Source organism: Haemaphysalis longicornis, unplaced genomic scaffold, assembly GCF_048455015.1.
Source record: "Haemaphysalis longicornis isolate Haplotype H1 unplaced genomic scaffold, Haemaphysalis longicornis Haplotype H1 scaffold_10, whole genome shotgun sequence".
Lineage (NCBI taxonomy): Eukaryota > Metazoa > Arthropoda > Arachnida > Ixodida > Ixodidae > Haemaphysalis > Haemaphysalis longicornis.
In genome coordinates this window covers 46,597,291-46,622,095 of record NW_027526204.1, presented here as the reverse complement: position 1 = coordinate 46,622,095, position 24,805 = coordinate 46,597,291, and the positions used below count along the sequence as shown (strand labels likewise).

The 24,805-nt window shown below is 48.9% G+C and overlaps 1 long non-coding RNA gene across 1 annotated transcript; it reads right to left on the bottom strand.

The window, feature by feature from the left end:
- Positions 1–2,492: 2,492 nt before the first annotated feature.
- Positions 2,493–14,717, bottom strand: LOC144158452 (uncharacterized). Its single transcript, XR_013320071.1, has 2 exons — positions 14,373–14,717; positions 2,493–3,848 (listed from the first exon to the last, which is right to left on the bottom strand). It is a non-coding gene; the product is annotated as an uncharacterized LOC144158452 (long non-coding RNA).
- Positions 14,718–24,805: the final 10,088 nt, after the last annotated feature.

Here is a 24,805-nt window from a genome sequence, read left to right as displayed (position 1 = left end):
CCTGCGTTGCGCCGGCGCGTTAAACTATAAAATCAGTCAATGTGCCCTCTGTTACATTATTCAAATGTTCCCGCAAGCGCGTAGTGACACATCTACTTGATCGCCCAACGTACACTTTTCCGCGATCCGGGGCAAATATGTAAGCCAGACTTGACCGACGCTGTCCGAGAAGAAAAAAAACAGTTTTTTGGAAGCCACCTAAATATATGAGGCGTTTTTCTTTCGTAATGAGCCAGATCCAAAAACGGAAACCAAGTCAGATAAAACTGCAATTACAAGAAAAACTCGGCAACTTTCCCATAAAAAAGGTTCGTATGCAAAGAGGTTCGTACGTAGTTCGTATGGAAAATTAGCCAGATCCTGCTGTCTCGGGGATTAAAATGTGCTAAATTCCTTTGCCCAACAGGAGTTTGATTTGGCTTGACAGTTCAGACTGCTTCGTGGGTTTATTCGGAAGATTTTTTTTTTTGCTTTTCGGAGTTGGCGTGGGAATTCAGACAGCAATTAGGGGATCAGCGAAAGATCTGTTCGAGGACAAAGTGAACGAAAGAAGAAATGAACAAAATGAAACAGATGTGAAACAACCATTTCATCTCGTCTCCCCCATCCTTACGCTGTACCTCTGCTTATATTTATTTTTTACTCCCATATTTACTTTAGCACGTAAAAAGCTGCCGCTTACAAGCCCTGGCAAATCCCCCACCCCTCTTCAGGCTACGAGCCACTTCTTCAAGGTGAAGAAGAAGATATGAGCAGCCTTCTTGTGGAGCGTTTTGTAAATTCGTGGCAAAACAATAAAGAGCTTGGTTACTTTGCGAGTGCCTTCAAAGGGGCTCAAGAAAGTTATCCTACTTAAGAATTCGAAGAAAGCTCGTACTGGTGCCACGAGGACTCAACATCTCATGTACAGTTCTGCTGTTCTTGCAGCCCTGTTGCATAAGTTAAATGCCTTTTCCGCCCAAAATCTTGAAAGTAAATTAAAAAAAGTTTTCATAAGAATGTCCCATCAACTTAAGTGCATCAATTCACTGTGAGCCAAATTGCAACTTATCGTCCTAATATTCCTCAAATTCACCTCATAATTTTTAATTGCTTGTGGCCATAAGCTTCTTTTAGCTTAAATGTAAACTTATATAATTGCTTTGACAGCGCGGCATTTATGCCCGGTAACAAACTTCCGCTTTTTTTCTCAAAGTCGCTTTAGATAAATGTACCGTTTCGAAAAAAAGCCTCATTCGTGATTGGTTCACGTGCCTGTGTCCTGTGTTATCAGATGTTTCAGATTTTGTTTTCACCACACCAGATTGAACCTGCCGGCTACATATTTGTGCACCTTTCCAATAAAATACTGGCTGCAGCGCCCGCCTTGCGAATTTCTTCAGTGTCCCTTGCCGTTTCTTGAGCTGTTACGCTTCAACATGAATACCCACCAAATCGCCCAGGTTTCCTTTTTTTTGCAGTACACTACCTTTCTTACTTCCTCTGCACACGATTGACCCTGAATGCAATTTCCAGTTTCCGCGAGGTCTACAAAAGCAAACAGGTCGTCCTTCAACTGAACGTTGCCTTCACCGGTAGTTTTTTTTTTTTTAAGATAGGCTGGGCGGACTCGCCATTTTGCTCTGTGTGCTCTGTGAGAGACATATGGCATGTCTTGTGTTACTGCCGCAGCATACAACTCAACGCGAAACAGCGAAAAAAAATCTTGTGCGACTTCTACGCGGGAACTCTTTAGAGCTGCATCACCTTCTTGGACCGTGGCAAAATAACGCTGACGCGGCGCAAGGGACAAAGGCTTTCTAATCTTTTTTGACTGACTGGATTAATCGAGGTTCTTTAACCTTGAGATCCTCAGATTTTTTTCTCCTACTGCTGTAAATTTTTTCTGTGTTACGACCCGATTTCTTTTTCTTCTCCCTCTTATTCACTGTTGCTGCGCGCTTCTTCCCCTTTTCTTTTCTTTTTTCGCCTCACTATGTTCATTCCATCTGCAACAGCAAGTCCCGCCGTTTCTGGGGCTAACCTCTTCAGTATTCAGTAAAGCTTTCTCTCCCTCCCTCTCTCCTGTCAGGGTGACACAAACCAGCAATTTGACGCCATCAGTTAGGGTAGGCGAGGCACAAAACATTCCTCAGAGTGGCATTGAGTACGATGGGTTCTCGTGAGCCTTTACGACCTTGAGAACACGTGCGTCTCAGAAATCCGGTTTCAGACGCGATGCGGCAAACTATCTAGCAGGTTGGACACGCGGTTGGACAGGGATGGATCCGGCTGCCAAACCGGTTCTCGGATCGTATACTTAAGCGGGGACGCGTCCTTTTCGGCTCATGTGTTCGACCCTTTACTGAACGAAGGTTTCGCTTCACGACATGCAGCCTAATAGGTCACAGGCTTTACCGCCATCTTGACGACTATGCGCACACGTCGGCACAATTTACCGAATTCGGGCTGTATTTCCTCGGAAAATAACACAAAAAAAATTGACGCACGCAATCGTAAGTAGTCATTTATTGTCAATGTCGTGGTCACCGCTGTAAAACGTAGTCCTAAAGTCATGCATGTGATTTATGTGTTCATTCTAAGGTACAAATTAGACTTTATTAGTCCAGCTGCGACACTGTGAACTTGAAGAAGACCTTGTCATTTACCACACATCCATTTCTGTCGATGTCACTTATTTTTATATAACTTTCACTGCGAAGCGGATTATTTTTAGCCGTAGTAGGTCTTTCCGTTTCTCTAAAGGCACCTGTACTTGTGTTTACAATCATACGCCGTGCAATTTCGTTGCCTTCAGCATCCAACACTTTCAAACGCAGTTTCTTCCGCAACGGCCAAGCAAGTAACGAGTCATAACCTCCTTGACACACCCGATAATTGAAATGAAGAATCAGGTCTCCATCTTTTTTCAGTATTCTAATCCCTGGGAGAATTGAATATCCGAAAAAGTATTTAGGGTTCTCCTCCAAGACCTCTACTTCTCCCTTAATAGCAGCTGCCATTTTCAATTTCGACCACCCTTCAACGGTCCACAGGAGTGGCTCAGAAGTGCAGAACGGGAGTTCAGAAAAAGCCTGGGCAGCTTTCCCTAACGCCGAAATATTTCTGCGTACATCGTAGTTCAAACGTTCGTCCAAGCATTTCAAGCTCTTGTTTACGCTCAGTGCGTTATTCAAGCGCTCATGAGCATTTTCTTCCAAAGCGTCAAGCCTTTTTGCAGTATTCACCAACTCTGCTGTGGAGAAAGCAGTAAAATCATCGAACTTTTGTTGCAGATTCCGGAAAGGTATGGATAGGTCCCCCGTGGATTCTGTACTACCTAAGGACGTTCTAATGTTATTTACTAACACTAAAAATTCACTCAGTGTATTTGAGATGGCGCTGGTGCTGCTCCGGATCAGTGCCAGCTCCTCGGCTGTTCGACCCGCAGATATCTGGCTTTGATGCATGCTTTCTTTCAGGGTGTTGTCTAATGTCTGCAGAGATTCCGCTACATGCATGTCAGGTGCTGCTCGTTCCGTGAAAACCTGCGCTTGGCCCGCAATAAGTTCCTTCGTTTCTCGAAGGGAAGTTTGCACAGAAGACAGCTGGTCCCGAAGCTGTCCGATGTCTCTGGCAAATGGTGTGGTCGTTGCATCCAGGCTTCTGTATCTGATGCTTGAAGCGTTGCCTTCTGGGATGGAACAGTCGTTGGTTTCCAGGTGACCACAGAGTTCCTTGTATGTCATGCTCTGCTTGCAGCGGAAGCAGGTCACTGCGTGGTACTGGCACTCCTCGTCGAAATGCTCCATAATATCGCATACCGCACCGATGGCGTCGCAGCCGTTGCGAGAGTTCCAGCAATGAATCTGCATAAAGAATCAAAAGCGGTGTCCGAACCTGATAAAGACCAAAAATTTACCAGGTGATATGGGCAAACAAACAGTAGTTGACTGATGAGATGGGACAAACCGGGTTACGCTTTATAATTCAAGGCTCCAGTTTAGCCTTGTGTTTAAAGCTTTTACAGGACCACAACCAACTTGCCTTAGTCTCTATACTTCCTTAAGAGCATCTTTAAGCTATCTTTGGCAAGAAGATGTAAAACCAACACATAACAATACAAATACAAAGGAGTTGCTTGTGCGTAAGGCATAATGTTAAATTGTCACCGCAGTTTGATTTGCACTTCAGTGGCTCACGATGGCATAGCAGCTTTCTGAATATGTATCCGATTGTCCTAGGAGGCGTTTCACCTGCAACGCAACGGAAAGAGCTCCAAAACTCATCACTTCGTCTCCTCCTGTTGGCGGTGAGATGTTTGAGTGGCGTCCCCTGGCTCTCACGTCGGCTTAGGGAGTCGCGCTGCTCTCGTCTCCTACACTCGGCTTGCGAGGGGCAGCAGTGCCTGTGCTAGAAAATCGCCCGCTTTGATGTCATAGTGACTAAAAAGCGTATTTCTAGTAATGCAGTTATTTTTAACCAGCTTCTCACACGAAGTCTGAATAATTTCAAGCTGTATCCCGCACAAGTTTGCAACACACGAGGACAGGGAGAGAACAACTTTCTTCAGAGCATCGGTCATAAGATCGTGTGTAACTCGCCCTTTCTGGCTAATTCGCGAGGTTTAGTGCTCAGAGCTCCTCCACAAGTATTCAAAGTACGTGGGCTTCCCACAGTATTTTTGAGATGCTCTTAAAGGGACCCCGAAAAGCTTTGTGAAGGTGGCAATCAAATGCATTCAGGTGGTAGAACACATAACGGGGGATTTTTGTGCCAAGTGTGAGCCCCATACGTTGTACAGATAATTTGTAAACAATTTTTGAAGATCGCCTTTCTCAGCCGATGAGCGCGACGCCGCAGCGAGCCGACCGCGGGTGACGCAACGGCGATCGCTGCTGACGCAACGGCGAAGGCGCCCCCTGATTCGCCCAATCGCCGGCAAGGTCGGCCGCCGGCGGCGTCACTGCCATTGGCTTCCGGCTGCTCTTCCTCCTTCCTGCGCGATCCCGAGGCCAAGGCGGCAAAGGCGGGTCCGCAGTGATTGACGCGAGCCTAGGCGCAGGAATGTAGCTAGCTGCTTTGAAGGAGGCAGAGAGGGAGGAGGAGTCCATCGGCAAGTGGGGAGAGGTGCATTTAATTGCTTCTGGCGCAGCTAATACTGAATGTAGATCAATAATTCCAACGGCATTGCATCGCTATATTGGTGCTACGTGACAATACAGGCCTTTTGTAACTTTTACAGAAGGCTTTTCCTGGTCCCTTTAAGAGGATTCAACAGTCTAATGTTACGCACCAAGCATCGGGTCCCTGCACGCGCAACCCACACCACGAAATTAGCGGCTGTCCTGTTTCTTTCGTTGTCGTTGACTTGTGCCAGATGAACGTCTTTTTTGCTTGTGCCCAACGGAGTAATTTTTCTGCACCGTTATAAACATCTTATTAGCAGCTTCGGGGATGTTTCGGAGGGTCACAAAGGTCGTGGGGATATTTTTTTAGGCTGTATGGCATACATTACCTTCTTCACAAATTGACTTTCGTTATGGCGGCGTGAAATAAGGTGCATATCCGCAGCGTGCGTATTGTTTATTCACATGCAAATACAGTGATAAGGCTTGTGCTACGTCACCGCGATCGCGCCCCAGACAACGTTGTCCAGAGTACTCGAAGACGGCTTTTGTGTCCTGAACTTCAATGTTAACCATCGTTATTATAATGAACTGACTTCAGCCCGAACAATTATGAAATGGTTATGGTGTTGAAGGCTTGATATACTCACTAACGAACGAAATAAATAGTATACGTGCATATATTACAAGCATCGAAACTGATGAATATTCCCAAGCCAACCCTTCCAGGCGTAAAGAACAAATCCTGGTCGGGATGGCTTTCTATTATTGAAGAAAGTAACTCTCATTCTCTTGTCCTGGAATGAGGACCCGGCACACTAATCAGCTCGATTTACTGTTCGATTTTACTAATCAGCTGGATTTTAGCCCTACGTTTATAGTTGAACAAGAAGCTTTCTCGTGATGAATTCTTTGGCTGGCCGATCCCACACTGCGAGTATGGGCTACTCTGGAGGTACCCACACTTTTCTGAATATCCACCGCAACTCTCGGGTGTGCGTTCGTAGGCCTAAAGTTTGGGTTTGCGGTATACTGGCGTTCAATGAGTACTTTTGTAGCGCAAGCTACACTACGCTACCTCGGGCATTCTTCGCGGGGTGACCAGTTTTTCCTTTGAGCGCTAGAGGTCAAACCACACCCCCTTCCGCAAGCGCCCGGGACGGCACAGCAGCCCGATAACGGGGTGATAGGTCAGGAGGGAAAGGAGACGTGCGCGGGACGTGGCGGAAGAAGGCCAGGAGGCCGCAGCCTCAGCGATAAGTTCGCGCCACGAAGAAAGCCCACGAGGCCACGTGCGGCGCAGACCCGTGTGCGATAGACGAAGACGAACATCCAGCTCTGGTCTCTCGTACAGCGGCGAGGCTTAGACAACACCGTGAGGCGAAAAAGAGAAAACGCTACTGTTCGTACAGGTTCGCTGCCTTCAAGTCGTGCGCATTAGTGAGAGCTTGTTTCATTTTTGAGGGGGTGCAGGCTTGAAGTGTTAAACCCCAAGACGTGCCGTTAGGCCTAACGTTAGGCTTAACCTCGAGCAACGCCATTCTCATCCTACGTTGACCTGTGGGCAATGGCTGTCTATGATCACCTCACAACATGACGTTAGGCCTATTGCAGTCGCGCTGTCGCACGCCTGCGTCACTTCCTTCCTCTGTGGCATATAACCTTCAGCGGAGGGTGCGTAACGGAGCTGTGGCCATAGGTCGGCAGGCAGACTCACGAGTACGCTCACACACCCCCACTCACCACTCACTCATGAGTGGTGAGTGAGCCACGCCATCGTCTTGGATTGATTGTAGGGTTTAACGCGCCGATGCAACGCCGGCGATGAGGCGCACCGTAATGGAGAGCTCCGGATTAATTTTGCCCCCCGGTGTCCTTTAACATGCGCCGAAACCTCGTACATACAGGCTCGCCACCGTTTTGGACTGGCGAGTGTGAGTGAGAGCGAGTGGCCCACGCGCAGTGGAACCCCGCTCGCCACTCGCGAGTGCTAGAGCAACTCTGGCGAGCCCCGCTCACCACTTGCGAGTGCGAGATCCACTCGCAGTGAGCTGTGCTCACCACTCGCGAGGCTTGCCGCGGTGAGCGCCACTATTGCGCTTGTACTCGCTGTTGGCTATTCGTCACAGGAGCCGCTCGCTGTGGTGGTCGGAAGTATATGGTCACAAAGCTCCTGCTATGGGGCACCCTATAAATAATTCTTTGGTGGCGTATTCATTTAGTAATATGATTTGGATGGCCCTGTGACGCCGTATGCACTAATACTGCTAGGTTTCACGACTCATGGAGGGCCTGTGCACAGACTTGCGAGAAGTGGTGAGTGCGAGTGGTGATGGCGAATGGTGAGCGTGAGCGCGAGTGGGTGCGAGTGGTGAGCAAGAGTGTGAGTGAGTACGTGAGGAATATTATATTATCTGTGCGAGTTCTACCGAAGTATGCCCAGTTTTGTCGAGCTATGGGTGGGGCCAAGCCTCGCAGGGGAGAGTTAATTTTGCTACACTGCACCCACAATAATCATCATCGTCAGAGAAAGTTGGCTTTCCTGCAGGGTGTATACGCGTTAAAGAAGCCATGAGTGAGAACGCAAGCTTCGCATTGACATGTTCGGCGTGATCATGACCCCCCAGCACAGCTTGATCGCTTCTAGTAGCAAGAAAACTGCAAAGCGCATTTCGTGGCTATACAAGTAACAACGCTTTTTGCCAAGAGCGACAAGGAAATGAGCGTTAAAAAATCAAAGCCAAGATGAAAATTACGCCCACCTCCCCTCGCGGGAACCCTGGAGTGATGCGACGCTGAAGGGGGTTCCATTGTGCGTTTTCATTGGGTCGATTACTCGAATTGCGTGAGCAATCGTCGGGTAATGCAAGAAAGAGAGAGAGCAAGCGTAGCGCGGACGACCGTCGACTGAGAGACCGGCCGGAGCGCGGCACTCCGCTTATATGCGCACCGCGCCCGAAGGAGAGGAGACCGCGGAGAGAGAGGGCGCTGCACATGCGGACAGCGCGCTTGCGCCGCGCGCAGCGCCGCAAACCGGCGGAGTGAGATGGGGAGAGGGCGCGCTATCACGGCGACAGGAGAGGGGGTGAGTGGAGGAGAGACGCAGCTGTGCGGACGCGGACAACGACGACGCAGGAAGGACAGGGCCGCCGGCAAGAGATGCTCCTCTCAGCGTCGCATCTAATAAAACGCGAAGCTTTCTCCCATGAAACTTGAGTCCAAGTCCAAAGTCAAAATCCAAACAGCTTCGACCATGTCGGATTGGCACAATCGGATACACGGTCGGCCTCATAACGCGAGGGACCCAAGGTCGATTCAGATTACAGCTAGCGTTTTTATAGCAAAGCTGCATACCTCTACCCACACTCCGCAAACTGTTTCGTCGCCGTGGGCACGAACACCAAGCACATGCGTCAGGCTAATTAGGCATACAGCATAGTCAGAATTCGTTTAGAAAACATAAAACAAGCGTCTAAACCGCGATATGGATGATAAGGCGCCTGTGGACAATGGCACTCCCGCCCTCCCCCCTGATGTGTTCCTGGTATAGATTATGATGGCAGATTATCTTTGAAGGCTAGGCAGGACCAGTGTCACTAAATCGAGCAGTTCTTTCCGACGACGCTGAGCGCATCTGTCAGGCCGGGCAGGACCCAGCATTTGCCGCATCTTTGGACACACTTCTGCTGCTGAAATGCTGTTACACACGTTATATTTGATTCACATTCCGAACGACGCCAGCCGCGCGCGACCCCAGAGCAGGGAGGACAGGCTAAGCCTATTAGAGTTGATTGGCATAAACAACAAAATGGAGGCGCCAAAAAACCGCCGCAGTGTAACGAATATCACGTGATGCGAACTGACCAATGATCATGGCAGCGGCACGGAACGGTAAGAGGAAAGAGTGCCGATACTCTGCACCCTTACCTAGTGACGCTAGCCGAGTGCAAGCGACAAGCACACCGACACGACGAGAAACATTCCATATCCTCCTCCATCACCATTTGTAGCGGTTGACAACTGCTTTGCTGGACATCCGCTTTCGCAGGGCGAAATGGCGACCATTTTTTTCAAGTGATCCATGTGCCTTACTTTGTTAAAACCCATTGTGTATGCTGATTTCGTGCTATGCCTTTCAGAAAAAACGCATAGTTTCATCATCACCATCATGCACAAGTTTATTGTGTAAAGTTGGCTTTCACACGGTGCGTTCTCGCGTTTCATGCCACCAATGGGGCATAGGAGCTTCGCTTTAAGATCAAGTCTTGCAGAAGCGCGTTATCTGTCTAATCATAGCAAAGCTATAGCAGCACACGTCATCCTCGCTGGGCCAGCAGGGCTCTGGCGAACTGCACGCGTGACGTACAGTGCTCAGCGATTGAAACGCGATACAGTCGAACACGGATATATCGAACACGGGTATATCGAATTGTTGTCTATATCGAACTCATAAATTATCCCCTTGAAAATTAATTGTAAAAGTATAGGAATTCGTACGTTTATATCGAACGGTATTTTTCCCGACATTGGGTATATCGAACGCCGCGCGAGCTGGAAGGTGCTCTTCGGCGGTCGCTGCACCCCCGATTTCTGTGGTCACTTAGCGGGCGACATCGCACCTTCGCCGAAACCCGACAGGGACAGTAGCCCGAAACGCTCGGAAAATGTTACATTGTGAGGTAGGGATTTCCCGACTTCGCTCCGACTGCGCAGGTTCTCCGTATTGAGGAGCAGCTCTTTTTTTTCGGCTGCCTACGTTCCCCGCCTTGTCAATGAAAATTTTTTTACTCTCTCTGGGTCTGTCTTTCCCCCATGCCGCCTCGGGGAAGGGAAGAGCAGGAACGAATACGCTGGCGGCCTCCTCCTTGTTTTGCATTTTGCTGTTGCTGCTGTTGCGCAAGTTGACCCGCACCTTTCGTAGATCACTGTTTCTCTCGGAGGTGACCATCGCGAGCGCTTTGTTGGAGTCCGTTCAGAGAGCCTTCAAATCGTCACCATCAAAGTTCTTGTGCTGCGTGCGCGCTGTTCTTTTGCGTGCGTGTTGTGCACGGTGTGCGAAGGCGCTAGTTGTGCAGGCGTCGTGTACGCGTCTCACGACACGTGTGACTGGTTGGTGGTGAAGCGACGCGGAAGCAATGGCCACTGCAACCGCAGCCATCGTCAACAAACGCAAGAACCTGGACTATGCGACAAAGCTGTCCCTTTTCCCCGCTGCTGTTCCAGCCGGAGTGTCTGCCGACGACTTCATGAACGCTGACAGCAATGTTCCGGGCAAGCCTCGGTGACGAGGATATCGTAGCTGCGGTCGGAGGAACCCAGGCTGATAGCTCGAGTGGCGAAGATCGTCCGGACGAGGAGGTGGCTACACGATCGTACTCCGCCGCTGAAGTGGCTGCTGCGTTCAGCTTGATTCGCCGTTGTTGCGGCGACATGGAAGGAACTGGGCTGTCGCACCTGGACAGCCTCGAGAAGATCGAGACCAGCGTCTTTAATTTCATTTCCAGGGCGAAGAAGACCAGCGATTTTTTTTTTTCACGCAAATAAAGCATCCTGTTGCGTCATGATTGCGGAAGTCGTTGTCATTCTTGAAAGCGTCGATCGGTAAGTGATCGCCTGCCACAGGTGAAGTCTCAGAGACCATATTTTTTATATCGAATTTTTCGTATATCGAACTTTCTCGCGATCCCCTTGGAGTTCGATATATCCGTGTTCGACTGTACTCGGAGCGCGTGGCTGCCGGTGCTTGTTGCGCCACAGGTGAGCGCTTGTAAAAGCGAGCTGATGCATTGTGGTATACGATGAGGGTGAGAGCGTTCGTGAGGCATGCTTAGCGCATCCGGGAGACAGCCCTTCAGTGTGTGGTCAGGGGGATGAAACTCCGCCGTTTTTCTGTCCCGTGACTGCAGCGATCCTAACGTTTGGGGGCTGTACTACATGCGAGCATAAATGAACGTTGCTGTTGCATCTTATATTTAATACTGGGTTAATTATTAATTACGAAGTTTTTAATATGCAAGTAAACTTAAAAGTTGCAGTTCGAGATTGCGAAAATACGAGCGCCACCAGCAGTGGAAAACCGGAACCGCGCCTTTCTGCTTCGCACCGCTGAAAAGGGGCGTTTCTTGTCGCGCCCATAGGTATGCTACGATCCACGGTGTTCCGAGGGCCGTTTTTACCACCGTAAAGTCTGTTTCATCGAAACAGACGCATGAATGGATTCGCGCCGTCATCACAGATCGTGCTGTACTGAGTGGTGTCAAAATTCTTCACGCCAGGCCGGCATAAACTTCTTTTGGATCCCGGCGGACGAAAGGTACGGTCTGCATGCTGCTTGTTTTGCTTTTCTACGCTTGCACGAGATAGCAGGATGTGGTTGCAGCAGTAGCTTTATCATTTAAGTGAGCATACACGTGCACTATTTATTTATTACATTCTGATTGTCTTCTTCGACTCTTGACTGAAGCATGAAATGCGCGGCAGAGCATCTGGTAATTAATCCAATCACTACATTAGCTACACACGTTTGTTTATACGTGCGTTATTGATTTAATGCGTTTAGATCGTGTGTTTTGCATTTTCGCGCAAGTGAATGCGCGGTATGCAGCAAAGTGTATATGAGGCAACATATACAATAACTAATGGAACAGTGTGAGCTTATCTACACTATTTTTATTATCTTTTGATTGCCTGCGTTTAGTTTGTTTTCGTAGCATGCGTTGCTGTTATTATTATTAATATTATTGTGATTATTATAATTATTACCAATATATTGTTATCAGCTTGTTTATATCCACAGCTGGAGGAAGGCATCTCCCATACACTTATGGCTCAAAGGCTGGGTCCGCAGGTTCATATCGTGTTGTTAGCACTATGTTAACTAAGTAGCGACTACATCAATTATTTTATTGCGTTTCAATTGTGTGTTCTGTGTGTTCTGCATTTTGTCGTCACGTGAATCAACGGCACATAGCAGAATAAATTTGTATCAATAACTATACAAAGTAAGCAATTACTTTATATGTTTATAATATGAATCATAACTATAATTCCGCCACTTATAATTTATAATTTAACCTTCAGTTCCGTGCTTGCAGTTTCAGCTTTAGCACAAGAACGATCGATGTATTCACAAGAACGCAGTTACAGCTATAGGCCGATAAATAATTAGTGCACGCTTAACCTTTGCTAGGAATTTATTAGAAGTTTTGAAATAAGGTTTTTATAACCGGTTTATTGCAGCGCCCGAAAAATACCTGATGAATACATAGGGCGCCAAAGTATATATGCATGAATAATTGCTTAGCGATTCTGGTGTGGGATGGCTGCTTCTGTCTGCAGAAGTGTATTTTGGATTAGGAGGAAAGGTGGGTCGTTGCCACCGAACATTATCATCGCACAAATAGAGAAACGTATCTGCGTCTCTTAATAATAAAGGCTGATTTTAATTTATAATTTGCCTTTACGATCGGTCACAAGTCGTCTTTGTAGCCAAAATCAATTTAAGAAATAAAGATTCTTAACATATCAGATAACGTTTATTCCGAATACAGATGCTAGTTGAAAGCAGCAGTAAAGCTAGTATTCATTCTAACCCAAATATACACACGTGCTTGTTGATGTTCCAGATCTCGCGTTTGGCTCCAGTGTGCGAGAAGGCAGAACCTGGCTCATTTACCACCTCGACAGATCTACAGCAGCTACCGGCTGTGTCCTGCCCATTTCACGACCAGAGACTACGAGGACCTTGGACAGACAAGGCACTGGACAGATATGCGCTGGCTGGATACCTAATTAGCATGCGGCCATGTGCCATACACTTTTGTTTGCGGCTAAAAGTGTAAAATATCCAAGTTGTGTTTTTACTGTATGAATGGTACATTTCGCAATAAAAATGAAAATACCTGTACTCTTTATCCTTGTCTAGATTGTGTGTACTAATAAACCAAAACAACGTCGTACTTAGAATAAGTGGTACAAAAAGAAGTGGACGCGTAAAACTTCAATCAGAACAAAACAAAACACCCCCCACCCCGCTCGGCTTTTCAGTCCTCATCAAGATGGCGTTTCCCAGTGCATGTCTGCAACACGCCGCCATGTTTTTAGTACCGCCCCCAAACACCAGGGGTTTGTCCGACGCTTCGATCGAATATCGCGTCCCATGCTAGGTATAGGAAGTTTCACTCCCCTGGTGTGGTTCTTGGCGGTGCCATAGGGGTGCTACATGCCATGGCTTCAAAACGCTGCGCCTGCGTGCTGCGCCGCGCCGTGCGAAGCTTGGCGAGTTGGCACCGCGCGCATTATGAAGAATTTGAATGCACATTTATCGCGATGTGTTATCGTGGCGCGGCGCAACTTGCAGGCGCAGCGTTTTGAAGCCATGGCATGTAGCACCCCTATGGCGCCGTCAAGAACCACGCACTGAAGGGCTGTCTCCCAAATGCACTAAGCATGCGTCACGAACGCTCTCACCCTCATCGTATACCACAATGCATCAGCTCGCTTTCACAAGCGCTCACCTGTGGCGCAACAAGCACCGGCAGCCACGCGCTCCGAGTATCGCGTTTCAATCGCTGAGCACTGTACATGGGAATGAAGAAAACCGACCCCTAGCTACAAACACTGCATAAAAAATGTATATGAAAGATGTTATTTCGCGCGGGGGTAATAGCGCGGGGGTAATTTGAGTTCACTTCTAACACGTCTGAAAATGTGGCAATATATTCAGCCTGGTAACAAGAATGACGGTTGGATGCCGGAAACGAGGTGAATCAATCCGTGGGTCTACTGGATGTGAAGCTTCAAAATTTTGCTAGGCCACGTCGGTAATCACTTAAACTCACCCCATCGGGCATTTACTCAAGCTGAGAGAACGTGTTGGTTCGGCGCAAAACACAACAGATAAATGCGCTGGCGTTTGAGATTGTGGGCGACTTCGGAAAACTCCATTGAGCCTTTCGTCTACCTTCAGGACGGGTAACATTATGATATAGCATTATTGCACTTCTACGTCGGCAAACAAATTTTTACTACGTATTTTAGTCTTTAAGGTGTTATTTGGCATTTTCGATTATGCTGTATGGGTCAATTGGTCTGCAGAACGGCCAGAAAAGCAGCCAGCCAGAGGTTACTCACAAGAACTTTTCTTTGTAACCGCAGACTGCACGAAAACGCGTTTACTTCACAAATTATAGTTTACTCTCTCCAATTCTACAGCGAACCGTGACAATTTAGTCCCGGAGAGGGGAATGAACGCATAATACATACCTGACGCTGTAGCAGGTTGTAGCTCGTGAACGTGAACCAGATGACATCTTCTGGCCTGTAGACATTTTTGTCAAGGGGACAGCGGTCGCATTCCCTTCTGTCGCAGTGGTAGTCGTAGCATCTGTGGCACAGAGTGTGGTTGCATGGCAGTAGAGCTATCGTAGCCGAAACTAGACCGCAGGCGCTGCACACCCTCGTCTTGGGGAATCCGTCAACGAACACCGTGGGCCTCCAGTCCAGGCGGCTGTCGAAGCCGAACACGGTGAAGCACTGCAGGCTGGCGGTAGCCATCGCCGAGAATGCCCGCAGAAGTGCCGGCACGTACCGAACGGCGAAAGAACACCTACTGTCAAGGGTGTATAAGTGTTTCTAGTATCGCATAGAATATGTTTAATAGCAGCACTTCACTGCGTTCATGAAAGCTGCTTGTGCAGAAAGGATATTATCAATGTCCCTTATCACTGAGCCATGCACATGAAAACGAGGCCGTGAAGCACGTCCCAATTGATATAACTCGGATAAAGCACGCCGTGCAGCTTTCTGTCAGTCCTTAACCACAACACCGGCGCTTTCGTGGTGATCACACTTGACTGACTTTTGCACGCCTTGAAGAGCGCTAGTGTTACAGCGAGTACGAAAACCCCAGCATGTGGCTTTTTAGGCCACGGTGGGCGCTGATGCTGCCGTCTGATATTTGTAATCGCGGAGCGCGCCTTAAGTGATTGCTACGAGGCTTTCTTGCCATGCGCATTTCCCTCCGTTTTTACAGCAAAGCAGTATATGTTTAACACCCCCCCCCCCCCCCAATTTTCATTACGGTGTCATCAATTCACCGCTTAATTCACCAATTCAAAGCGCCGCTCCGGGGCTCCTCCTCACCACCGCTGGCAACTCTCTCACAACTATTTTCCCCTTAGCCTCTCCCGGTGCCACTTTGGCAAGTTGCGCAGTCGGCAGCTAACGCCGGTAGTGCGGTTATCAGTTGATTGCGAACAATATGTGGATGGGCGTAAAAAATGAACTGACGATTAAGTACTACACTCCTAATATGAAATTTGTGAGCAGCGAGGGCTACAGTCTTCTCGGTCACGGCGCATTTCTGCTGCGCCTCAGGAAATGCTCGCGTGATAAGCGAACGTATTACGGCGTGCGCTACTCTGCTGCTACCTCGAAGTGGACCGCCGCCAGCGGCCAGCATGTTGAAAATCGTGTTTGAACCTCCCGCACAAATGTCACGTGGTTCGGATTAGCGTGGAATGGAATAGCATCTGGGGAGCGCGCTCCTGGGTGGCGACACATGAAACATGTGGGAGGGAAAGGCAGTGAGAGAGATGACGCCGTAGCCGCACGTGTCGGACTCCACTTCACCCTTCGCTAGACGGTACTGTCCGTGTCCGTTTTCTTTCGTCGCTGCTGCGTTCGCTCACCCTGTTAGCGGGCGTAAACAGACGCCGTTTCCGTGAACCCCAGGTAACGGCTGCCAAAAGGCTGCCCCCTAAAACGACCGAATACCGCCGTCGCCGTTTCCACTCAAATTCACTTCGCCAAGTAGCTGTGAATCCTTCCCGGTAGAAGAGAAACCTCCCCAGTTGAAACGCCGGCTTAAGCCCATATTTCTTTTTCAGCTTGAAAGGCCTCCCAAGCGACATTTTCGCCGGCGTCTTTCACGCCTAAGTATGTGCCATCACCGGTTCCGGTTTATGCCTGCATGGTTATCGGGTAGGAAAAGGGGGCGTACACGCACAGCTAAGATTCATGCCGCTACCGATGAAATGCTGGTTCTGTTGGTATTTAGATGTCGAAATTACATGGCTCAATGCGGTTAGTCGGCTGTCCTCCTCAATCGAGTGGTTCGGGTGTGGGTTGATGTGTTACACAGACATCTTACACACACATAAAGATGCATACGAGGGGGAAGGAAAACGGACAGCCACATGTACGTACGCGAGAATAGAGCTCAAGGCCTTCCAGGTTTTAAATCGTTATGGGACGGGTACATGCCGTTCGTTTGGAGGAACAAGAGCAAGAATCGAAGCGTTGGCCCGAACAGGAGCGCGAAAGGGTGCAAAAACAACGGAAAGCTGCTTGCACCGCCGTTACCGCCTCAAGTTCAGCTCGCGGAGTAGCCGCGAATCCCTCCCGGATGAACAGCAATTTCCCTGTTTGGACCGCCGGCGTGAACCAACATCACTTTTCAGAGGGCTTTCACGGGAGTTTTTCGACGGCGTCTGTCACTTCTAAGCACGCGCACATGAGCGGTTGCCGGTTTATGCGTGCGCATGTTTGTAGTGGAGAATTGTTGGAGGGAGGTGGGGAGGCGTGCACGCGCAGCTACAGGTTTCATGCCCGTTCTGATGGATGGCATGTCCGTTGTGCTGGTGCGATATTTAAACGCGGAGGTTAAACGGCCCAATCGGACCTGTCCGGTGTCCTTAGTGGTAGAGCTGGTTGGGTTTGTGTGTTAGGCTATGTTCAGATTACCGACGCAAAACTCGTATCGTGATCTATGTGCGTAAAAAAATACCATGTTACACAGTTCGGTTGGCTGAGACGTGAAAAGACGTCATTCTTTAAAGTTATCACGACAGTTGCGGCAACAGCCTGAACCCGGCCTCACACAAACAGTGAAATGCTTACGACGCGGGAGGGACGCAGGCAGTTTCATGTTTATTGGCAAGAACAAAGCTTGAATCCTCCAGGAATTCATTCAGCTAATTGGCTAGAAAATATGCTTCATCGCAAATTACGATAACCGTGTTTTGTTTCATGCACTCCGTGGACTGCGTCCAGCTTTGCAGGTCATCCTTCTTCACAGAGTGGAAAGACACTAAGTTTTTTGTTCTACCACTTCACGCTGACCGAAACGTCTTAGCTCTTACATGCTTGACCCACCTAAACAGGGCTCCCTCCAAGTTTTAGTGCGGCGTGGTCTTGAGGTTCTTTTATTCGACGCGATTCCGAGCGAAGCGGCGTGGATGGTGGCGTCCTTTCCTTCAAGATTGTGGAGCGCGCGCTGGCCGGGATGCCGTGGTCTGCTGCCACGGGACTGCTGAGTTTACAAGAGCGGAAGCTTGGGCGAGTTGGTAATACATTGCATTGGCTGGAAGCGCGGGTTAGCACGAGGACAAGAGAAGAAAACAACCCTCCTTTTTTGTGTTGATAACTCGACAAACTTAAGCGGAGAGAAATGCTAGCCCAGGTTCGCCTCTCCACTCTTCGCCAGAAATGATGATGATGATGATGATGATGATGTCGATGATTAGTGGCTTTCCTTTTGAATCGGGACATGCGTTGTCAGCAACCGACTTGCCTGTTTTATTCCACTTATTTGCCTTATTCTTAGCTAACCTAAAAGATTTGCCTCCACCCACTCCCCCGCCTCTGTTCTAACTCCCATCGCTCCTCCTCATCTCTTAAAGACGATAGACTTTCTTGGGCTACTTGAACAAAAAAATTTTGGTCTCTCTGTATGTGTGTCTGCCTGTCTGCCTATCCGTCTCTCTGTAACACGATTCAGCCACCCTGCCAATGTGGAATATAAGCTGCACAAAAGGTTTATATAGCCACAGTGAAATATAAACGTCTACGTTCGGTGACAGTGTTCATACTTGTCAGCATTGTTGAAGAAGAACCCAACATTACGCAAATATGAGGCAGAAAATAAATCCACAAGTGATATTTGCAGTGTTCCTTTATAACAAATTTTTAGATGCTTGATTCAAATGAAATACTGCATCTACTGCGTAAAAAAATTCACTCCGTCGCCTGGTGTCGCCCGCGCCACTATAGCTTCTAGCGGCATGTTAAAAAATCAAACGGAAACAGTTACGAAACGTTCCACTAGATAGGCGCCACGTTCCGCTTGGAGCGCTCGTGGAGTAGGGCAACGTGCTTCTATAAACGTTGAAGTAGGGCCCCTCGATTCACGCGCGTCTCCGCCGTACGGCAGCGCTGGCATCGAGGCACCCGTCCAGCAGTAGTGGAACGCGGTAAATTTAAATTGACTTGAGCAAACTTCTAGCTTGTTTACCTTGGGAGGAGCGCGACGGGAGAGGAACAGCATGGGAGGTGGCCGGGAAAGCGAAGGAGGCATTTAGTTTGCGAATGTTAACGAAAGACTTTAAAATGGAGGGGGATGGGCGCCACGTAGCGTCAGCTTTTCGAAGCTTGTGGCAAGATAACTCATCCTGGCCATGAAAACGTATTGCACGAAAGCTGCACAAACAACGTGGGAAGTTATCTACAATAGATGGTTTGCAGCCCACAACTTGAAGTGCTGAAACCAGGGAGTCGTTTTTCCTATCTGTTTTCTCAGCACCGCAATTTTGTGTAAACAAATACGGCACAACCTGAAATCCAGCCTATTCTCATGAGCAGCAGTAGAAAATGTTTAGACGCCCTGGGAAGCTCGTACACTAGTAGTAAAAGCCTAAAACACCTACATTTTTGCCACTCGCCAACTGTGCGCCCCGGCACCACCTGTAACGAATAAACGAGCGTCTGCTAACCGCCAGAGACAGTTCAGCAGCACTGAAGGCTTCGTTGACTGCTCTGTGCGAGTTCAGTTCTCTTGCGTTGGGATGGGTTGAAGGACCACTGGCGCCTTCTTTTAGCAAAGGACGGTCGTGCGCGCAAGACGAGCATCACGGCCGCGCTTGACTTCACGTTGTGGAGGCTTCGCATCGTACAGAGGGGGAACCTGAACCTTCGCGATGCGAGACTACGTCAACCTGCTAAAAACGCGCTACGAGTCCCTCTTACGGCAGTCATCACAAGCGGCGAGCAATGCGCGAACTTTCGGGAGGCCGTTCTCTGACCCCCCGGTACTCACACATATAGAGCTGGATCGCTTGACGAAGGTGGGTTAGCTACTGTTCCAGAGATTACACTCGCTGACGGGTCGGTTAGCACGAGGGCAGAAGATATAGCCCAGGTCTTCGTGGGACATTTTGTGCCCTTTTCTCGACTCAGAAAGCGTCATGGGATGCAGAGGATTTTGAGGACAAGCTTATCGCGTTCTGTAGGGTGCTGCCGTGTGCTCCAGATCATTTCTTGATTCGTTGTGCGCTCCGGTGAATTCTCACTAGATCTGCGAATGTGTTAAAAAATTGAATGGTGCGTCGGCGCCTGTGCCTGACGGGGTTCCTGCTGGGCTTTAAAAGAGGAGTGTTGTAAGCTGGGCTAGTTGGCACTGTTGCATGACGCCTAACAGCGGGAAAACTGGACGAGAACACGAAAAGGGGAAGCGCTGACTTCCAACTGACTTTATTCAAAAAAACACAAATATATACATATGTGGCATCCCCATAGAGCACTTGTGAAAAGAAAAGTTCGAAAAGCTTTGCCTTGAGCCAAACCAACAGGCAGTGGACAAGATCGTCCTTGCAAGGTCATTGTCCCGCCAAGTGAAGGAGGAGGAGAAACAAAGGTGCATCACCTGAATGTGCGGACATCTTTCCTAGGTCCGAAGAAAAGCAGACACGGCGTGTGGCTAACTTATAAAACAGCGCTAGAAACAGGACTAGAGAAAGGGCACACAGACAGGGCGCTGACTAACAACTGAGTTTATTGTCACTGAACGGGCAATAAATACGGAAAGAAAGTGACACGCGAGGAAAGAACTAACAACTGAAGAATACAAAAAACAACCACTTTCCAAAAGTACAGTGATCTTCATTACTAACACAATCGTAGCAACTAGCACGCCTTATCTACATTATCACCAAGAAAGTGAATTTCTTTCCCCGTAAGAGCAACAGACGGAGCGCTGACGCAATCATGTTTCCGGGTATGCATTTCCCAGGCCTCTCTAATCTCCCGTCGCATTCGGTCGCGGTATCGCGCCAGCACGTGGCTTTTCTCAAACAAAGGCGAACAGCCTGGGCATTTGGCAACGTGAGTAGCCAGTGTGCTACCAGTGGCGTTTCTTACGTCGCACGCGTGCTCCCGAAGACGATCGTTGAGGCATCGCCCCGTTTGTCCCACGTACGACCGCTTGCAAAACAGTTGTATCTCGTAGATAACCTCCCCGTGGCATTGGACGTAGGGCGACGTAAGAAACGCCACTGGTAGCACACTCGCCACTCACGTTGCCAAATGCCCAGGCTGTTCGCCTTTGTTTGAGAAAAGCCACGTGCTGGCGCGATACCGCGACCGAATGCGACGGGAGATTAGAGAGGCCTGGGAAATGTATACCCAGAAACATGATTGCGTCAGCGCTCCGTCTGTTGCTCTTACGGGGAAAGAAATTCACTTTCTTGGTGATAATGTAGATAAGGCGTGCTAGTTGCTACGATTGTGTTAGTAATGAAGATCACTGTACTTTTTGAAACTGATTTTTTTTTATTTTTTTGTATTCTTCAGTTGTTATTTCTTTCCTCACGTGTCACTTTCTTTCCGTATTTATTGCCCGTTCAGTGACAATAGACTCAGTTGTTAGTCAGCGCCCTGTCTGTGTGCCCTTTCTCTAGTCCTGTTTCTAGCGCTGTTTTATAAGTTAGTTATGTACCAACTGGCCCGCCTTCAATCTGTGTTACGGCGTGTGGATCTTCGTTCGTCAATTGACTTTTCTGCTAGTAGAAGCCTTCGGGTGCTGTTGCCCGACAAAGAAGGGTTTTTTGTGGTAATTCCTGATAATATGTTCAAGGAGAAAGCCTGCGCTGCTGTGCACAAACATTTTAGGCGGGTGTGTGAAAAACCGGCCGGTGCGAAGAAGAAAGTACTGGAATTCGTCAATCGGGTCAACTTGACGAAGGTGTGTAGTGAAGTTAAGCAGCTACAAGGAAGCGTTTTTCTCGGTAAAAACGCACAAGCCAGACACTCCTTTTCGAACCATTGTGTCAGAAAAAGGTACGTGGCAGCGTGCTGTGTCTACGCACTTGCAGGTGCACCTGAGTGGCCTGAAATTGGGTGACGCTTTGGCTATTCCTAACTCTTTCGTTGTGGTCAGGTTTCTAAGGGACGCGGGCTTACACGTGCCTTATGGGTTTAGCATTGACATTGAGGATTTGTATTACTCATTGCCCGCACAGCAGTGTAAAGGAGTGAATATACAATAATGACGAAATGAAGTGTGTTGCAAAATGTGGAATTTCCGTCGAGAGTTTTTTAGAAGTTTTGTTGTTTTACATGACTCATACATACGTTGGCTGGGAGGATAAGACGTACTTCCAGAGATCGGGAGTGTGCATTGGCTCGAAGGTGGCACCCATATTGAGCAGTATTTTTTGTCTAAGGTGGGTAAGGCACTTGAGGTGGATTTGGACTGGCTTGTGCACAAAGTGTGCAGGTATGCAGACGACTACTTGGTGTAAGTTCAATCCGCTAACTTTGATCAGACGCGTGAGGCATGCTTGGGCTGTTTTCAAAAAACGGGCTGGGGCTGACTTTCACGTTTGAAGTGCCAAAGAAAAGGAAGCTGCAATTTTTGGGTGTATGCCTATCTTTCGAAAAAGACCACATATGTTGCATGCATTCCCTGAGAACAGCAAAGCCCAGGACAATCCCGGCTGGTTAAAAATAGCATAGCATGGGCATGCTTACGGTCAGCACTCGAAAGTCGTGCACGCATTTGATCGGCACTAGTTTTGATTGCCAAGTTTGTGGGCATCTTAATTGAGACTACTCCCAATTACGCGAGCACGCTAGCCGCGATCCCCACTCCCCGAGGGGTGAGGATAGCCTTAGTAGGACTTGATTGCTGCCTAGTAGGACTTGATTGCTGGATAGCCCTTCACGCCCTTTCGCTGTAAGGGGCACAGTTTGACCAATGCGCGCCGGTACGTGGGCCACGTGGGGCGTGACGTAGTGGTTACGCCCAGGGGCTCGCGGGGGGGGGTCGCGGAGAGACTGACTGGGTGCCGACTCCGACAGGTACTTCGTGCTCGCACGCTGCTCGCTCGCTTCGGCCTGAGCGACCACCATGTTCTCACATCCGTGAGGTAGGCGAACGTACCGGGAGTTGGATTTGCTCAGTCAGTCTGGTGGTCGCTTCCGGTCCTAGCCGGGCCCATCACCCGCGGGGCTTTGGTGGCTTACGCCACTGGACCAACAGCTGCCGATTACCCTCCCTGTGCGTCGGGCTCTGTGGCTTGAAGCGTACGGTCGGCGGGTACTCCCCCCCCCCCCCCCCCCTCTGCCCCAGGGCTAGGAGTGTAATACCAGGGCTGGTTGCTGTACCGTGGATTACCCGGAATTAAACCAAGTTCTGAGGAGCTACTTCGTCTTCGCGGAGTGACTGCGCACGCGTGGCGAGGGCCGCCGCGGCCGTTTACGGCTTGGCTAGCTCGAACCCATGGTGGGCACCTTGGCAGGCTGCCCTGCATTGCACAGGTGAGGTCCACAAGTTAAAAGACTGAAGGAGGCGGGATTTCCGGATGGCACTATTGCAGCCACGTGCGAAAAAATCAGACGTGCCATCAAGCATGCCAATGTTTCGAAACGGTTGCTTCGAAACTTGCCTCACAAGAAAGAAAAAGAGTGGGAAAAAATCCCGTATGTTCATTGGCTCTCTCATGGCAACAAGAGAGGGGGTTCCCGATACGGCGTGAACGTTGTGTTTTCTGCCGAGAAAAAAGTAGGCCACATATACTATGCCGTTGGCAGACGCATTGATACGTCGGGGCGGCACAAAAAACGCTGCCACGTGAAACACAGAAAGCAGTCGTTGCTTGCACCCAAGCAGTGGTGTATCGAGAGAGAGAATTGCTTTATTGATTTAAGGAGGCCAGATGCCCCGGGAAGAGAGGTAAAAAGGTAGGGGAAACAGCAGTTCAGTGGTGCTCCCTGTTTACACAGTTCTCTTTCTCTGCATATTAATGCAAATTCTCGCTGTCCATATGCGGTTCACAGTTCACTAGCTTGTTTTCTTCTCAGTTTTCGCACACAAACCGGGCAGATGGAGCGTGCTTGGTGCACTCTAGACGAGTCGGACAAGCTGCTACATCATTTTAAAGAGACCATTCTCAAGAGCGCATTCAGTATTAATTTCAAGGGTTGGCGGATTTTCACGCAGCAGTCGACTACCGCTAGCTTGAGGCAAGGCCTACATCGGGCAAACAGGCAGATGCCTGAACATACGGCTTCTGGAACATCACAGTTCGCTGGTGGGAAGGCCTTACACGCACCTGGCTTCGCACTGTAAAGAGTGCCAGGTACAGGGGGGGGGGGGGGGGGGGGTGTAAACCCTTTTTCGAAAAAACAACCGTGTTGTTTAGGCACAGGGGCAAGACAGAAAGGGAGAATATGAAAGCTTGTAATATCAGCCGGAAGGGGTCGATGTGCGTGAGTCATCCTTCAGTCAGTCTGCAAGACGCAAAGTTGGCGTTTCTGGGACTACACGTGCGGTGATAGCATATTAGATGATGTTTTTTATGCCTGGGGCAAGTTTTATTGATAACAGTCTTGGGCAGTAACTAGTTAGTATTAACGCGTTACCGGTAACTAGTTACATTTTTCACTAACTTGTAACTGTAACTAGTTACTTCTAAGTTAGAGTAACTTGTAACTGTAACACTGTTACTTTTTTGTAAAATAACTGTAACGAAAAATATCGTTACAGTTACTGTATTTCTGTAAAAAATTATCCAACAGCAACACTCATTAACGACCGATGTAGAGTTTTCGCGTTTCACTTTTTCGACCTTTCTTCCGCAGAACCTCCGTCTAATTCATCTATGCCTGCTCACTCCCTTCGCATGGGTGAAAAACATCTGGACTAGGAATGTTCAGGCGTACACGTGTGCGTGGTGTCCCATGCGGTCTACAAAGGGCTCGAAGCTTCTTAGTCTAAGCTGCGTATTTTCCTCAGCAGCGGGACATCGCTTTCACCAAGGCCATAAATAACGCTGCGACACGCGTCTAAGCGCACGTGAAGGCATGTTGACACGCCACAACCTATAGTCCGACGCGCGGCTGCACCATTTTCGCCACATCTGGAGTGCTGTAAAAGTGTTAATATCCTTGTCACACGTGCACTTTCAATCGCGAGTGAAGTGAATCGCGATCGAGTTTTCGAGCGCGCTCGACGTACTGCGGCTGCTACACGGCACGTTTCAATCGCGATCGAAAAGCTGCACGGGTTGCACTTGTGTACGCCAGATGGCGTAAACAATGTACTTGCGGCCGGCGTCTGGTAACTTCGCGCGGTCGTAGCTATACGTAACTATGTAAATATTACCTCACGCTTACTTGGGTCAAGTTATTTTACACAATTTGTGGCGTTAGTTGAAGTTGTCACATTCTGTGCCATTACTCAGCGGGGACGAGAGTATCACCGTTTTCGTTCGATCGCGCTCGGAAGCCTTGATCGCGCTTGAGAAACCAGGATTGAGTTCGAGCGGGATTGAACTCGATCGCGATTGAAACTGCCGTGTAGCAGGGACCCGATCCGGATTGAGCTCGATCCGGATCGACTCAATCGCGATTGAAAGTGC